The sequence below is a fragment of the Apodemus sylvaticus genome, chromosome 4, assembly GCF_947179515.1.
Source record: "Apodemus sylvaticus chromosome 4, mApoSyl1.1, whole genome shotgun sequence".
In the NCBI taxonomy this organism is placed as follows: domain Eukaryota; kingdom Metazoa; phylum Chordata; class Mammalia; order Rodentia; family Muridae; genus Apodemus; species Apodemus sylvaticus.
In genome coordinates this window covers 101,629,256-101,647,740 of record NC_067475.1, presented here as the reverse complement: position 1 = coordinate 101,647,740, position 18,485 = coordinate 101,629,256, and the positions used below count along the sequence as shown (strand labels likewise).

The 18,485-nt window shown below is 39.6% G+C and overlaps 1 non-coding gene across 1 annotated transcript; it reads left to right on the top strand.

Annotated features, from left to right (window-relative positions):
• The first annotated feature begins 462 nt into the window (after nucleotides 1-462).
• LOC127683777 (U6 spliceosomal RNA) lies at nucleotides 463-569 on the top strand. Its single transcript, XR_007977583.1, has one exon. It is a non-coding gene; the product is annotated as a U6 spliceosomal RNA (small nuclear RNA).
• The last annotated feature ends 17,916 nt before the right edge of the window (nucleotides 570-18,485 follow it).

Here is an 18,485-nt window from a genome sequence, read left to right as displayed (position 1 = left end):
AGATGCACAGCTCTTTAGAAAAAAAAAAAGCAAATCTCGCTGAACCATCTGGATGTCCAGCAGAAACGGGGCTGTCTCAGTACCAGTTTTCTCTAGAACCTATTTTATGCTCACTCACATCAATTGAATGTTCTTCCCTATAAGGGAACATTTAATTGAAATATTACAAGGTCCCATGCGATCTCTTCCTCCTCAAGTTAGTTTCCAGGAAAAATGCTTTCTGTGCAGTTGAATGTCATAAACTGCTTATCCAAAAATAAAAACGTAGTGTGGATTGTTTTATGCTACAACTGCCAGAAACCAAGTCCAAATGTCTTGCTTGAATATCATGATCTGCTGGCCTTGGTACCCAAAGAAGGGAGCTCACTCCTGAAATTTTTACCTCTGTTTCTTAGCAGGTATTCTACTTCAACACGCAAGTTACTTTAAGGCCTTTTAGGAGCAGATTAAAATGTATAACTAGTGCTCGCTTCGGCAGCACATATACTAAAATTGGAACGATACAGAGAAGATTAGCATGGCCCCTGCGCAAGGATGACACGCAAATTTGTGAAGCGTTCCATATTTTTCAGAAGAGTGGATGCAAAAAATGTGGTATATATACACAATGGAGTACTATTCAGCCATTAGAAACAATGAATTCGTGAAATTCTTAGACAAATGGATGGAGCTGGAGAACATCATACTAAGTGAGGTAACCCAGTCTCAAAAGATGAATCATGGTATGCACTCACTAATAAGTGGATATTAACCTAGAAAACTGGAATACCCAAAACATAATCCACACATCAAAAGAGGTATAAGAAGAACGGAGGAGTGGCCCCTTGTTCTGGAAAGGCTCAGTGAAGCAGTATGGAGCAAAATCAGAACAGGGAAGTGGGAAGGGTTGGGCGGGAAAACAGGGGGAGGGAAGGGGACTAATGGGACTTTCGGGGAGTGGGGGTCCAGAAAAGGGGAAATCATTTGAAATGTAAATAAATATATCAATAAATTAAAAAAATGTATAACTAAAATCAATGTAATTGGAACACGAATATTTTTCCATGTCTGTAAAATGGAAAAGCAGCTTCTGTTCATCCTACGAGTATTTGTGCCTATTACCGTGTGCCAGTCACTTTGTGAAGTACTCAGGTAGATGAGCAAAACTTGTTTCCAACTACAGGATAATCATAAAATAATGGAGGTGACAAAGGAGAAAAACATAACTTCTGTGGCTGGTTCATAATGCCTTTAGAGAGTCAAATATCACATATCACCAAAGGCCTTTACAATCTTAGGTAATTGGCAAGAGTGACAAATCCTTTCTACTTTGTATCCCACTTTAATACTCCTAAGAAGTGCACGTCATCTACTCTCTGCCCTTATATATCGTCTGAAGGTCCCAATTAGTAATGCTCTGCTGCAATCCTCATACCAGATCACATGTCCAGTGGTTCGGAAATGCAGTCACCAGGTGCATCCATTTCTGTTTCACTTCCTGTCTCAGGCTGTTCTTGAACCCCAAAAGCAAGCATTCATTCCCTCCCTTATCATTTTCTCATCCATCTGAGTCTCAAGTAATTTCAAGGCCACCACGTGCATCTGTTCTAATGACTTATGCACATTTTATCTCCAGTTACTTGCTGGTTTCCACCAAGGCAATTCTGTCTTCTTCAGGAGCATTCACTCTAATAATGTTCAGAATTACAGACAATCCTAATTTATTTGGAGGTCAATACGAGACGATCATTTTCCCGTGGCATGTGAGCTAAAACAATAAAGATATATTAATAGCTACTATGTGTCTAATAGCAACATGCCAAGTTCTGTTTTATTTAAGATTAAAACAATAGTAGATTCTGGAATTATCTAGCAAGAAATATCACGTTTTACTTAAATCTACCATATTACTACGGTAATGCATTGTGGTTTTGAGTATCTACCTTGTGCCAAGAACTGTATAACTAACAGCTATTTCACTTGGTCGTTGTAGAACCATATGTAGTAAACATTATCAGCATCACTTGAAAGGTCAAAGCATTTCTCCACAGACCATTGTATAGGGTTGAGGTAAAATTCTCAAGTAGGTTTGTTCTTCACTACTTGTGTGCTGACTCTGCATTAAACAAAAAGCCATTCTTAAGTTCACCAATAAAAAATATATGAGATTTGTTCAACCAGTTTATACTACATATTTGGCTCATAATTAGCTCTATTTTATGTAGTCTGAATAAGACCAGTAGTAATTTGCCATAGGATTTTTGGCTCTGAAGATATAAAATACTCAAATATTTACTGTTTGTAAAAGTATGTGCTCAGTATCCTGGTTGCTAGACAGCGAGGGACGCAGGATTTGCATTACCCACTTACTGACCGAATGGTTGACTCCAAAGGTTGTTGTTTCCCTTCAATGTTATTTTTGTATTTATTGCTGTTTTTCTCAGTTGTCTAAATATGATGAGGCCAGACATTCTCAATTTCATCCTGAAGAACTCACTCTTTAGTCTTTTTTCCAAGGACAAAATGACATCTATTTAATTGAGCATGTTAGAGATAGAATTTCTCCCCTGTTTCCTGCTACTTTACAAGTGGTGTAATAATTACCACTGGAGCAGGGAAATTTATTATCCAATGCATTTCTGCTACATTCACACACATTTTGTTAATGCAAGTGGTAATTATTTACTTATTTGTCATCAATAGTGCCTCCACTCGGAGGGACCTTAATTACTTCCTAATTATCCAGACCCTTATTTCTTTATAAAGACTGACTTGAAAACAGCAGTTCAATAGCTCAGACATTTTACAACTACCATTGATTTTTTTCCTCCCTCCTCATTTATTGATGGGCCATTCTCCCTCTTGCATTTCTTGTTCCATGATAAAGTTGTAAATGAGCTTGTGTGTCTTTCTAATTCCTTTACTGAGCCTTAGCTGGTGGGCCTCTCCATCTGCTTTGCTCCCCCAGCTGCAATAGTTCTACTGAGACTCTCTCGTTTGGATCCTTCTTTGTGATACATTTCCTTTCAATGTTCCTTTCACCTTTAAACTTTACAGTTTCCTGTCTCATAAATTCTGGGCCCATTTCCACAAAATTATGCTGCAGAGAAACCATTCTAGCAGAGAAACTTCTTCACCTCATGCTAATATACACACGATCCTCCGTGACGTTGTCCCTTTTTCTCTTTGTGGCTTTAATATACCTCAAAGCTGCAGAGCCCAATTGCACATATTTCAACAGAGAAAAAATTCCAACAGCTCTGTCAATGAATAGCACATGTATTTACCTCCAGAAGCCTGGGGAAAACAGAAACAATCAGAATAGCTCTATAAATAGGAGCTTCATCAGTTTAATCTCTTCAAAATTTCCACAAACATGGCCATACTGCCCAAGGTAAGATTTTCTCCAGTGATTTGCTCCATCCATGGCACAAGACCCTATTTATTCTCCAACATGTGCTCTAAACATGAAGTAATCTCTGCCTGCTGAGATGGAAAGGAACCTTCTACTTAAATAGCAGGGAATATTTTATTTCTGACATCCATACCTTGGGTGTTAACTTTTTTCTGCACTCCTTTCCACAAGTGATCTTTACCCTTCCTATGAATATCCTAAAGTAATAAAAACAGGAACAAAGAGACTCTGAATTCAAACTTACCCCATGCCATGTGATGTGGCAAAGCACTATTTTACTCACCAATTGTTCCTATCAGAAATTACCAGACACTTGGTGGTTTTAAACCACATAAATTTACTGACTGTTCAGGAGTCAGGTGTCTAAAGTGAACCTCAATGGGTTAAAAATCAAAGTGTCAGCAGGACTGTGCTCACTCTGTATGCTAGGATAGAAAAGGCTCCCTTGAACAGGCCCTACACCTCATCCGGGCAGCACAGGAGAGTTGCTCCTGGTAGAGGGGGCAAGAGAGAGAGTACTGGAGAGCTGGCCCTGCACTCATAAAGGGGTAGGGATGGTTTTCCTGCTCTCATGACCCCAGGGTCAGCTGTCTAGGCTACTGCAGAGGAGAGAGCAGGTATTACTCCCGCATCCCCTTTATTGGCTGTAGCACTCAAGGCAAGAGGACCCTGCAACTTGCCTGAGCAATACAAAGGAGCTGGTCTGATGGCAAAGGGACTGGTGAGCCAGTCCTGAGCATGTGCAGAGCAGCAGAGCTTTCCTAGGCCCTCACAGGCAACAGCTCTTGCCAGAGTGGGCTCTGAACCTTGACTGGGCAGCACTTTGAAACTGGTTCTAGAGTTGTGATTGCTGGTGAACCTGCCTGAGGGCATAAGAGCAGGAGAGCTGACCCTGCCTCATGCCAGCTGTGAGCATTGGGTAGCCCAACTGAAGCAGTGCTGGAGAGCTCCCTTCCGTGATGTGGATAAGGGAGAGCTAGCGAGCTCAGTTACCACCCGGCCAGATCGAGCACTGTAAACTAGCCCTCACCGAAATCTATTTCATCTGCCAATGGTTTGGACATGTTAAAGGGGCAGCCCTACAATTCCAAAGCTTCAGGATCTCCATAACACAGAATAACAACAGAATAAATGGGAGAAGTCCTGGTAAGGAGTCAGCATTGATGGTGTCAGAGAAACCAAAGACCCAGAACCAGACCAAGGACTTATTACAATGAACATTGGCCAGTGAAGATGTGTGGACAGAGGGAATTTCTGTGGGACACAGTGTGACATACTACAGCTTCCATGACGATATGATTTCTATACTTTGTTGTTGTTGTTGGTTAGTGGTGGTGGTGGTGGTGGTGGTGGTAGAGTGTGTGTGTGTGTGTGTGTGTGTGTGTGTGTGTGTGTGTGTGTGTTGTGAGTGCTTGCAGGTCAAAAGACAGTGCTGTGTGTGCACCTCCACCTCTCTCCACATCCGTCTCTCTTCATCTGTTTTTCAAGAAAGGATTTCTCCCTGTCCTTAAGGCACATATTTTCATGGATAGCTTTTTCTGACTTGCAGAACAGTAAGATAATGTTATGGCACCTTATTACAGCAGCAACAGGCAACAAACACAAGGCTAGATCCAAGCATAGATGCCTTTTGGCTGTTTGTTGCTGTTGTTTTGAATTTTGTGTTGATTTGTTTGTTGTTTGTTAACTGAGGTATGGGTTCATGTAGCTAAAGATCAATCACCTTGAACTCCTGATCTTTCTCACTGCCTCCCAGGTGCTGGGACTACAGGGAGTCTTGCAAGGGCAAAGGGCAGATATGAGGGAAGGGGAGATGAGTGGGATTGGGGCACATGATGTGAAACTCAAAAAGAATCAATTAAAAAGAAGAAAAGGAAAGAAAGGGTTGCACCCACTACCTCGCCTTTTCCAGCTTCCAGAGCCTACTCTCAGTTTGGCTGTTCAAGTTCAGGACAAGAAATGGACCAAAGACCATCTCATACTATATCACTCTTGATACTTCCTCTCCAGCTTTTGTCTTTCACCTAAAGGGGTATGAGATGCAAGAGCGCTTCTGATGAACACAGGCAATTGCTCTATCTCAAAGTCCACTAACTAAACGAATCCTCTTTGCCATGTACATATATTTACATTCCAAGTGATAAGATATGACTATCTTTGAGGAGTCATTATTTGCCCTATCACAGTATTATGATAGATTTGGATTTGTTATTAAAAGAATGAAGTTGCATTTCAAATAAAAAATATCCCCTTAAAAATAAAAGAAGTTGAGAAGACCATACATCTTTCTAATTGTACTAAAAAATGATAGAGGTGCTTGGCGTTTTTTCTTTGTTTATTTGGTTTGGTTTGGTTTTTAGTGTCTCCAAATTCAACAGAACATTCTTAGAAGAGTAACAGTTTTATCAGATTTTTATATATTTAAATATGCACAAACAATCAAGAGAAGTGGTCCGTACCTGAAATTCCCACATTCTAGAAACTGAGGTAGATCCAGCGTTTAAGGTTTGTCTGGGCTATATAAGAAGCTCTTATCTTGGAAAATCAAAAACAAAGATTGCATGAACTTTCCCCCTGTGCCCATGTTCTCAAGGGTCTTCCTCATTTGCTTTAGAAAAGAGCTAACATATAAGAAAGCAAATGTTTTGTCTTCCATAAATAATCAAATAGAAAATACCACTTAAATCCAAAATAAGGTGAGACCAATAAAATAATGAAATTACTTTTTTCAGCATAAACATTTTTGTATTGATTTGCATTTCCCTAATAATTAATGATGGTGAAAAATTCTTAAGGTGCTTCTCAGCCATCCAAAGTCCTTCAGGTGCAAATTCTTTGTTTAGCTCTGTACCCCATTTTTAATAGGGATATTTGGTTTTCGGGGGTCTAACTTCTTGAGTTCTTTGTATATATTGGATATTAGCCCTCTGTCGGATTTAGGGTTGATGAAGATCCTTTCCTAATCTGTTGGTTGCCATTTTGTCCTTTTGACAGTGTCCTTTGCCTTACAGAAACTTTGTAATTTTATGAGGTCCCATTTGTCAATTCTTGATCTTAGAGCATAAGCTATTGGTGTTCTGTTCAGGAACTTTCCCCCTGTGCCCATGTTCTCAAGGGTCTTCCTCAGTTTCTTTTCTATTAGTTTCAGTGTGTCAGGTTTTATGTGGAGGTCCTTGATCCACTTGGAGTTGAGCTTAGTACAAGGAGATAAGAATAGATCAATTCGCATTCTTCTGCATGCTGACCTCCAATTGAACCAGGACTATTTGTTGAAAAGGCTATCTTTTTTCCACTGGATGTTTTCTGATTCTTTGTCAAAGATCAAGTGACCATAGGTGTGTGGGTTCATTTCTGGATCCTCAATCCTATTCCATTAATCCGCTTGCCTGTCATTGTACCAATACCATGCAGTTTTTATCACTATTGCTCTGTAGTAATGTTTGAGGTCTGGGATACTGATTCCCCCAGAAGTTCTTTTACTGTTGAGAATAGTTTTAGCTATCCTGGGTTTTTTGTCATTCCAGATGAATTTGAGAATTGTTCTAAGTCTATGAAGAACTGAGTTGGAATTTTGATAAGGATTACGTTGAATCTGTATATTTCTTTTGGCAAGATGGCCATTTTAACTATATTAATCCTGTCAATCCACAAACATGGAAGATTTTTTTCCATTTTCTGAGGTCTTCTTTGATTTCCTTCTTCACACACCAGTCAGAATGGCTAAGGTTAAAAACTCAGGAGACAGCAGGTGTTGGCGAGGATGTGGAGAAAGAGGAACATTCCTCCACTGCTGGGGGGATTGCAAGATGGTACAACCACTTTGGAAATCAGTCTGGCGGTTCCTAAGAAAACTGGACATGACACTTCCGGAGGACCTCGCTATACCACTCCTGGCCATATACCCAGATGATTCCCTGACATGCAATAAGGACACATGCTCCACTATCTTCATAGCAGCCTTATTTATAATAGCCAGAAACTGGAAAGAACCCAGATGTCCCTCAATGGAGAAGTGGATACAGAAAATGTGGTACATTTACACAATGGAATTCTACTCAGCAATTAAAAACAATGAATTCATGAAATTCTTAGGCAAATGGTTGGAACTGAAAAATATCATCCTAAGTGAGGTTACCCAATCACAAAAGAATACACATGGAATGCAGTCACTGATATGTGGATATTAACTAGCCCAGAAGCTCTGAATTCTCAAGACACAATTGCATATCAAATCATACCCAAGAAGAAGGAAGGAGAGGGCCCTGGTTCTGAAAAGAGTTGATCCAGCATTGTAGGGGAGTACCAGGACAGAGAAATGGGAGGGGTGATTGGGAAATGGGCAGAGGGAAGAGGGCTTATGAGACCGATGGGAAGGGTCTCTCTTCTTTTCCCCAGGGAAAGGGGAAAGCATTCAGAATGTAAACAAAGAATATAGAAAATAAAAAAAAATTGTAAGTAACAGTATTATAATAATACTTAGTCTGATCCCCCTTCTCAGTGAGACTCATGTGTAACCCATCCCCACGCCTTGTTACTTAGTTCTTTGGGTTTGTGAATTACAACATGGTTATCCTTTACTTTATACCTAATATCCACTTACAAGTGGATACATTCCATGTGTGTCTTTCTGGGTCATAGTTACTTCACTCAGGATGATATTTTCTAGTTCCATTCATTTGCCTGCAAATTTCATGATGTCATTGTTTTTAATAACTGAATAATACTTCGTTGTGTAAATGTGCCACTTTTATATTCTTTTTTTTCTATTAATGGACATCTAAGTTCTTTTCAGTTTCTAGCTTATACAAAAAACGCTCCTATGAACATAGTTGAGTAAATGTCTTTGTGGTATGGTAGAAGTGTTCTTTGCACACATGCTCAGGAGTGGTATAGCTGGGCCCTGAGGTAGATCAATATTCCCAATTTTTTTGTGAAGTCACCATGATGATTTATATATTGTATACATTGTACTCCCAGCAGCAAAGGAGGAGTGTTCCCATTGCTCCACATTTTTGCTAGCAATGAGCTGTCATTTCAGTTTTTGATATTTACCATTCTGACAGACTTAAGATAGAATCTCAGGGTAGTTTTGATTTGCATTTCCCTGATGAGTAAGCATGTTGAACATTTCTTTAAATGCTTCTTGGCCATTAGAGATTTCTCTGTTGAGAACCATGTTTAGGTTTCATCCCATTTTTTAATTAGATTATTTTGTTTGTTGATGTCTAGTTTTTTGAGTTCTTTACATATCTTGGATATCAACCTTTTGTCAGATGTGGAGTTGGTGAAGATTTTTTTTCCATTCCACTGTAAACTGCTGATTTGTCATTTTGATGGTGTCCTTTGCCTTACAGAAGCATTTTTAGTTTCATGAGGTCCCATTTACTAATTGTTGATCTTAGTGCCTGAGCAATTGGTGTTCTTTTCAGGAAGTTGTCTCCTGTACCAATGAGTTCAAGATTATCTCCACTTTTTCTTTTATAAGGCTCAATGTATATGGCTTAATATCGAGGTCTTTGATCCACTTGGACTTTAATCTTATGCAAGGGGGTAGATATGGATCTATTTGCATTCTTTTTCTTACCTATATCCAGTCAGACCACCAACATTTGGTGAAGATGCTTTCTTTTTTCCATTGTATATTTCTGGATTCTTTATCAAAAATCAGGGGTCTATAGGTGTGTGATTTTATTTCTGGATTTTCAATGCCATTTCATTGATCAACCTCTCTGTTTTTATGCCAATACCATATTGTTTTTATTACTATTTCTCTAGAGTGCAGCTTATTTTATTTTATTATTTCCTGTGTATGAGTGTTTTGCCTGAATGTATGCCTGTGTACCGCATGCATGCCTGGTGCCTGGAAAGGTGGAGAACCTTCATGTGTGTGCTAGGAATCTAACCCAGGTCCTTTGCAAGAACAACACATGTTTTTAACCACTGGGCCAACTCTCCAGCCCCTGTAGTGCAGTTTTAAATCATGGATGGTGATACCTCCACAAGTTCTTTTATTGTTTTAGATATCATCAATTTTTTATTTTTTCCATTTGATGTTGAATATTGTTCTTTCAAAGTCTGTAAAAATTGTGTTTGATTTTTGGTGGTAATTACATTGAATATATAAATTGCTTTTAAAAAATGGCAATTTTACTATGTTAATCTTATTGATCCATGAGCATGGGAGATCTGTCTGTCTTTTGATATCCATCTTAAATGGCTTCCTTCAGAGACTTAAAGTTCTTGTTATACAGGTCTTTCACTCGCTTGCTTAGAGCTAACCAAAGAGAATTTATGTGATTTGTGACTATTGTAAGGGGTGTTGTTTCACTGATTTCTTTTTCAGCCTGTTTATTTTTTATATATAGGAATGTTACAGTTACTAGTTTGTTTAAGTTTATTTTGTATCTAGACACTTTGTTGAAGGTGTTTATCAGCTTCAGGAGTTTCCTGCTAGAATTTTTGGGGTTGCTTATATATACCATCATATCATCTGTAAAAAAGTGATACTTATACTTCTTCCATTCCAATTTGTATGCCCTTGATCACCTTTAGTTGTCTTATTGCTTTAGCTAGAACTTCAAGTACTATAGTGAATAGATATGAGACAGTGACCTTGTCTTAGTCCTGATATAATGGGATTGTCTGATCTCTCCAAGACTTTTATCTTAAAGGGTTATTGGATTTTGTCAAAAGCTTTTTCAGCATCTAATGAGATGAACATGCGGGTTTTTTCTTTTAGTTTGTTTATACTGATATATTTTTGTATGTCGAAATATCCCTGCATCTCTGGGATGAAGTCTCCTTGATCATTCTTGGATTTTGTTTGTGACTATTTTATTGAGTATTTTTGCATCAATGATCATGAGGGAAATTGGTCTGAAATTCTCTTTCTTCTTTGTTGAATTTTTGAGTGGTTTAGGTATCAGAGTGACTGTGGCCTCATTAAATGGATCTGGTTCTGTTTCTATTTAGTGGAATAATTTGAAGAGTATTGGTATTAGCTCTTCTTTGAAAGCTGGTAGAATTCTAGCCTAAAACAAGGGGGGATGGGAGGAGAGAGTACTGGAAGAGACAACTGAAATTGGGGGTCATCTCAGAGGTGAGATGAAAACCTGGGACAATTGAAACTCCCAGGAATCAATAAGGGTGATCCTAGCTAAGACTTGTAGCAGTGGGGAATATAAAACTTGAACCAGACATCTTCCGTAACCAGGAAAGACTTCCAGTAGATAGATTGGGACACCAAGCCACCCACAAAATCTTCAAGCTATAATTTCTCCTACCTATAAGATGAGCTGGGGTAATGGTGGAGCAGATACTGTGAGAGTGGCCAACCTGTGACTGGTCCCCCTTGAGACCTATGCCATGAGATGAAGTCAATCCCTGACACTGTCCTGAGTGCCAGGAACCAGAGGCTGGGCAGCCCTGAAAGTCACAATACAACCAAACATAAATGGAAAAAATTCAATGAAATGATTCCTAATTCTGCTACACTAGATTGGTGCCTAGTCCAGTTGTCATCAGAGAGTCGGCAGCTGATGGGAAGAGATGCAGAGACTCTCAGCCAACTGTTAGAGGAGCTTAGGGAATCCCTTGAATGAGGGAGTGGGAGGATTGTAAGAGCCAACGGGCCAAGGACACTGCCAGAAAACCTACAGAAGCAACTAGCCTGGACCTGTAGGGACTCACAAACTAAACCACCAACCAGGGAACCTGAATGAGGCTGATTGAGGCCTTACACATGTATGTTTCAGTTGTGTAGCCCCTGACTGAGGCCTTACACATGTATGTTACAGTTGTGTCGCCTGGTCTTCTTGTAGGACTTCCAACAGTGGGAATAGGAGCTATCTCTACTTCTGTTGCCTGATTTGGGAACTCTTCCCCCTACTGGGTTGCCTTGTCCAGTCTTAATAGGAAAGGAGTTGCCTAGTCTTACTGCAACTTGATGTGCCATGGCTGGTTGATATCCATTGAGGCCAGTCCTTTTCTGAAGAGAAATAGAGAAGGAGTGGATGGGGGACAGGCTTAGGGGACTGGGAGGAGAAGAGGGTGGAGAAACTTCAGTCCTTTAGCTGGAGTGTAAATTAAATTAAATAACATTAAAAGACAAATAAAATAAAATGGCTAGTGAGCGCTTACTAGCAATCTGTACTATTCTAGATGCATTACATGAGTTAACTTAGGCTGGTGAGATAGGTACTATTGGTAAGTGTGTATATGTGTGTGGAGGGGTGTATGTGTGTGTGTGTGTATGTGTGTGTGTTTGGTATGTGCACACATGTGTGTGCAAGTATGAATGCCTATATGTGCACATGGATGGGGACATGAGGGTCCTCCTCCATCACTTGGGCTTATTTCTTTGAGGCAGGGTCTCTCTTCAAACCTGAAGCTTACATTGTTTTGTCCAGGCTGGCAGTCAGCAAACTGCAGTGACCTTCTTTTCACCCCTAAGAGCACAGAGGCTCAGAGTTCACAAGACCAAGATGAGCTTGTTATATGTATGCTAGGTTCTGATATCTGATCCTTGTACCAAGACAGCAAACATTCTTAACCACTGAGCCATCTCCCAGCCACAGAAAGTACTATTGTGAACACCATTTTACATGTGATTATGACAACCAGACAGTTTAAATAACTTCCTTAAGGTAACTGGCTAAGAAATGCAAAAGCAGAGATTCTAATCCCAGTAATTTGTTCCTAATCCTATAATTAAAGCCTTACCTATGCAACCCACAATTTCTTTATAGTTAACCCATCTCCCATGTGTTTTGTACATTTCAGTAGCTAAATAGCTTACTTAGAAGCAAGAAGTTAGGCATTGTATAAAAAAAAAAGCTAGAAGTCAAATGGTGTATTTATTTGGTTTGTGCTTTGTGATGTTTACCCTTAAAAACAGCACAATGACCATGGAATTATACATGAGACAAAGATAAAGATAAAACATTAAGCACTGTCATCAAATTAGTCATCTAAAGTATACTTCAGGTTTTCTTCCCAGTATTTCTGGGTGCAGACATTAGAGAAGTGTAGAATCACTCTGCGCCATACAGCCACGGAACAACCTTTTTAAGATGCTGGATTTGGGGTTAGAACCTGCAGTTCAGTAAGCCAGAAAAGGCACAGAGGACTATGGTATGGTGGTTAAGTGTTGTAGACAGAACCAGGAGCGAGCTAAGAGTGGCTTAGTCTGAGAGTAGAGGCTCTGTGGGCACATTATCCTAAAAGAAGCAAACATATTTAAGTATTTAAGGTCGAGTTTATTTGTAAAATAATTTAGCTGGTCATCCTGTCCCTTAAACCAAAATTAGAGAGGCTCAAAGCCTTATTCCTGACTTGTAGGAAGTCTGTCTCTTCTCTGGGTTTCTCCAGATCCCCTCACATTCTATTATGAATATCTGTGGCTCTCAGCCTTCACCTTTGCTCATGAGTTCAGTTCAGAGATCATCTGGCCTTCTGAGGTCTACGTTATCTCTAGATTTGCCTTAACTTTCCAATGCACAAACAAAACACTCACTTGGGAATGCACTGTGTCTGTGTCTGTGTGTCTCAGAATATTGACAAGGAATACACTACAGCACCACATGCCTCCCGCATCTAATAGAGAACTCATCCATTCACAACAGTTCTTCCCCATCTTCTATGGCTCTGGGCCTTCTCCAGCTACATGCCCAGACACTGAATCATACATTGTGGCCACTTGCCTGTCTCTTACTTACTTCAAGACTAAAACACAGCAGAAAAGGGCTTTGTACCTGGACTCCACCTATGTCGTGGTCAGGTTGCCATTCAGGGAAGTTATATTTTTTAATAAAACCATCATTTAGTTTGTCTAGTCTATTAATATACTCAAGGTAACAGATGATTCTTTTCGGTCTATTCTTACACTTTGTCTCCTTTTCTTTGGCAATTTGATTTTAAACTGCAGTGGAGGGAAGTAAACAAAGTAGATATCTGTAATATTTATTCTTCAGAGGAATGAATCTTCATTGCTTCTACACCCATTCACCACTACCAACTCTCCTTTAATAAACTAATTTTAAAAGTTAGTTATCAATTAGCACCTAAGAATGATAGATGCATACCTCAAGTTGCTACAAGCAGACTGGTCAGAGTTCTGAAAACGTGTTGGTCAGAATTGTTACAGATTCTGAAAATTGAACTTTTTCTAAAATTATCATATGTTCTTTTGCCTTACTCTAGAGGAATACAAAATAATGATAACTGTAGAATTTCTAATTTCTAGAGGAGGATTAAAGAAGCATACACATTTCCAAAGTAGACCATATAAAAATTAGTATTTGTTTGCAAATGTCACAAGAAGAAATAGTGCACTGTCTTCCCCAGCCAAAGCTAAAGCTGCCTGGTGATATACCTAAGCAAGCACAGACAGGTTTATTATCTGAAGACTCAAGCAGCCCATTTCTTAAGACTATTAGTAAGTGTTTTGATGTTGAATAGCCTTCAAGGAAGAAAATTAATCAAAGAAAATAAAATTGTATTTCTTCCTTGAGACTGTAATAAGAGACAATGTGGAAAAGGAATGTAATAAGCAGGTAATGCGGGATTTATTTTATAATCTCCCACCTCCCCAAATCCCACTGCCTCTAAAGCAAATCCTAAAACCTTCTGTAGCGAATGGAAATTGGATAGAGGCTGACTTTTACCCTACCTGTTCTCATTGGTTATATAATGATACCTACGTTCAATTCAGCTGCCTCCTGGCAGAGCTGGGCTTGGGGATTTACATTGGTGAATTTGTAATCCCTGCACTTTGCAGCTGATCATTACAAGAAATGCAAAAATAATTTTTATCATATTGCTCTTTTGAAAAGAACATGAAGAAATAAACTAAACCCTAAGCAGGAAAAAAGGCAATTTTGTGCTCTATTTTAAGGCTCCTTACAAATAATATTCAAACTCTGTAACTTCAAGTTATCAATATTTTAGTCTCACTTATAAGCAGAAACCTTGGAAATGATGTCTTTGTAGGTATTTTTTTTAACCAAGTGTAATAAAATAAACTGAAATGCTTTCATAGAAATTAGACCTTTATTTTAGATTAATTCATAGATTCTGGCTTATTAACTTAAAATTGCAAAAACGTTTTTGCTATTAGACCCTCTTGACTTATGTAATTAGTTAAAGACTTTATGCCAGTTTCATGTGCCTGGAGGTTTTGCATTCTTCTTTATGAAATCAGAGTTTAAAGACAAAGATCAGCCCTTGATAATGTTGATAAAAATCACTTAAATGGATAGAATAGTCAATGAGACTTTGTGACTTCATTACATCCCTATCTGAAAGAAAAATGTTATTAATTCTCAAAAAGTGTTCCTATCTTATAAGAGATTTAACAGTATGTAAATGTGATCAGGATTGTTCAGTTCATTTCAAGGCAATTCAGGCAGGAGACAAGCAGCAGGCAAGAAAGGCAGGATAATGAACCAAGTAGACATTTAGTCACATAGACAGAAGGGTTAGGGACAGAATAAGCCAGAGGCAGAGGTAGCAAGGGAAGAAAAATTAATTTAGCACATCTAATTTACAATAATATCTTTTCTTTTGGTGGTTCTGGAGACTGAACCTAGACTAAGAAAGCTCTCTAACAGGAAGTAGAATTTAATCACAGGGTCTTACTAAGTGGCCCAGGCTGGAACTGAACTCACTCTGTAGCTCAGTCAGTTTGTGATCTTGGGATTCTCGAGCCTCAGCCTCTTCAGTAGCTGGGGTTACAGACCGGTGCAGCACACACAGCTTGCCAGATGCTACTCTATGTATCCTTATGTGAATTTATTAAAGCTCCTTGACACCAACCATGAAGTAGTAACTAACATCATCCACATTGCACAGATGGAGAAACAAAATATTAAAAAGCTCATGCTGACTTTCTCTATTTTTTCTACTTTTTTTGAATCACCAAATAGACTGCGATGAAAAGGGAGGTGGGGGAGGCATGGGTAGATGGATAAATAACAAAGTCTGCCTTTCTGGGTAGAAAACAGAACTGCATTCACTCTCTGAGTTATCTACTTGCCTTCTGTGGTTGCTTTCTATCCAGGGATTCTGAAGAGAATAAGAGAGAGCATCTTTATTTTCTAAGAAAACAGGAATTTCTAAACCTACCAAGCAGGACAGAAGTCTACAAATAGCTCCTCTTTGCAAAGTATAACAATATGACCCCTCCAGGAACAGGCACAACAAAATGTAACTCTTTTTGTCAGATGAATCAAAAGGAAAAACACCCACTCCGGGAGAAAAACAGAGAGAGAGAGAGAGAGAGAGAGAGAGAGAGAGAGAGAGAGAGAGAGAGAGAGAGAGAGAGAGAGAGAGAGAGAAACATTATTTCTGTGGACTAAGTCATCATAAGCCAACCTGGCTAGCAGATCAGTCTGAAGCAGCTGGTGCTCTTCCTTCTGCAGGACACAGCCTGTGACAGTGGTCACATGCTGAGTCTGAGGACAGATATGTATGTTAGTTTTATTGTAAACACTTCATACTCCAACAGTTCTGTCCATCTACGTTGCTTATGAACTGCAGCAAATGATCAGCATGTCACAGTATCTCTAAAAGTGCAATAGTGGCATGTGTACCTTGGCAGTAACCAACAGCTCTTTAACTGAATGTAAGGACTGCTCAACAAGAGGGAAATCATGCATGGTCTTGGAAACCAAGCTAACTGCCTGGGTCTAGTGATGTCATGGATCTTGGAGGAGAACCCACAACTTTACTAAACCAGCAAAATCCATAACTGCACTTGAAGTATTTTTTCTTCTGCTCACGAATATAGTTCACAGCCATCATTAAAGACAGAAGCCATTACAGAAAACCACAACTAATCCAAATGAAGAGAACAAATGAGTATGTAGTACCCAGGCCCAACTAAAACACCTGATACAACACATCTCTGCCCTTAAAACTCAAGAAACTTAATGGAAGAGGGAAAGGAAGAGTCTAAGAGCCAGAGGAACAGGAAGTTTGCTGTGAGACTGCATCTCCTAGAAATGTCAGAAGCTACACCCATAAAGTCTCACAAACTTGGCTGCTTAAACCAATATGCATGCTGACGTGGAAAGGGATAATTTCATGGACCTTCACCTTTAGACAAAGAATTACAGATAACTAAAGAATGCTGAGAGTAGGAGATAGAGTTTTCCCAGGGAAGGTTGTGTGATACCAAGTGGTCAGCCTTGAATCTCATACATACAAATAACACTATGCAGACTATGATGACTAATCTTGATTGTCAATTTTACTGCATTTGGAATTTAGCTGACACACCTGTGAGGGATTGGATTATTTGGTTGGATTATTTGCAAGGAAGACCCACCCTAAATCCAAATCATTTGAAGTCAGAAGACACACCCTACACATAAAAGGCCACAGGATAAAGATTCTTTAGCTTTCTGCCAGTTTACCCTTACTCTTGCTGGGAAGTTCATCGATCCTGTTCCTGAGCCACTCCTTCACTGGTTTTAGAAGCTACTTCTTTGGGATTTCAAATGTAAAATGAAAACTAGTGACTCTCTAGGCTTTCCCTGGGATGGCAGCATCAGATTGTGACTGCTGGGACACCAGTCTCGTGGACAGAACAGCTACTGGATCCTTGGCTTTCCCATCAAGAGAAGGTCATTGTTGGGCTACTCAGACCTCATAAGCTACTCTAGTAAATCGTGTCTATCTATCTATCTCTCTCTCTCTCTCTCTCTCTCTCTCTCTCTCTCTGTGAGTGTGTGTGTGTGTGTGTGTAAAAATAATTAAGGAAGGAGAAGTCATTAATTTGAGAGAAAGCAACATGGGATACATGACAATAGTTGGAGGGGTGATGGCAGGGAAACCATCTAAGGCCCAACCACCTGTCCCAGGACTCGGCCTGCCCTACTGTCTCACCCTTAACAGGTTTACTAGTCTTCTCAGCCTTTGTGTAGCTTGAAAAAATTTCTTAACTAACTTCCAACCTCACTTTCTCTGGAAAGCTTTCCCCAAAAGCAATGTCAAGAAAGGACATAGACCCGGCAGGAAACTGTTCTTTTCTGATGATAGCATCCACTAACAAAGAGAGTCAGACTGAAATTTAGACTGAGAGTCAGACTGAGAACAAGGAGTGGTTTACTTCTTGTTCCTTCCTCAGTTTAGTACAAGTTAAATAAACGGTACCAAGGCCAGGGCTCAAGCGCTCTCAGTACTCACTCTCCAGTGGTTTGCTCCAGGCCAAGCAACTCTAACCTAAAAATTCAAAATATGAAAGGTTCTAAAGTATGAGGCACTTTGAACACCACTTAGCAAAGCAGGAGAGCAGATGCTTTGTGACTAACTGTGGGCCCGCCCCTTCCGTTAGCAAAAGCAATATGCTTGCCTTTCCCCAACCCCACTAATCTATAATCCTCTAGAGCAAAGCATGTCTTATTCACATAGATTATATCTTTCTTCTCACCCCACCCCTGCTCATCGTAATACCTTACACATTAATATTTCCTAAATAAATATTTGATAAATGCTTGCCAAGATGGTATACCCTTAAGGACTTTAACAATTTCTAGGAGAGATGCCAAGATTTCCCATAAAAGCTACATGACCCAACAAGGCATAACTGAGATATTAAGTACTGCGGAAGTTGTTCTTTGCCTCATGCCTGAGATAGATTTACTCATGTATCAAATGCATACAGAGCATGTAGGGTTTGTTTGTTTGTTTGCTTTTTCACACTCTTTCTTTATTGTTATTAAGGTTTCACCAATGTTTTTCAGTTGCAAAGGACTTCACCTTCTTAATTCCTCTGTTGGCCAAGTTTGGAGCCTTGCAAACCCCTCTGAGATCTCTCAGACACTGAGCCACCAAGCAGGCAGCATACGCGAGCTGGTCCAAGACCCCAGACACATACACAGCAGAGTGCTGCCTGGTCTGTCCTCAGTGGGAGAAGAGTCACCTAACCCTTGAGAGACTTGAGGTTCCAGACTTGAGGGGAGGAAGTGGGGGGGGAGATCATCTTGGAGACAGGGGGGAGGAGGAATGGGATAGGAACTGTGGGAGGGCAGACAGAGAGAGGGCAAGGACTGTATTGTAAAAAAATATAAAAGTAATAAAAAATTTAAAA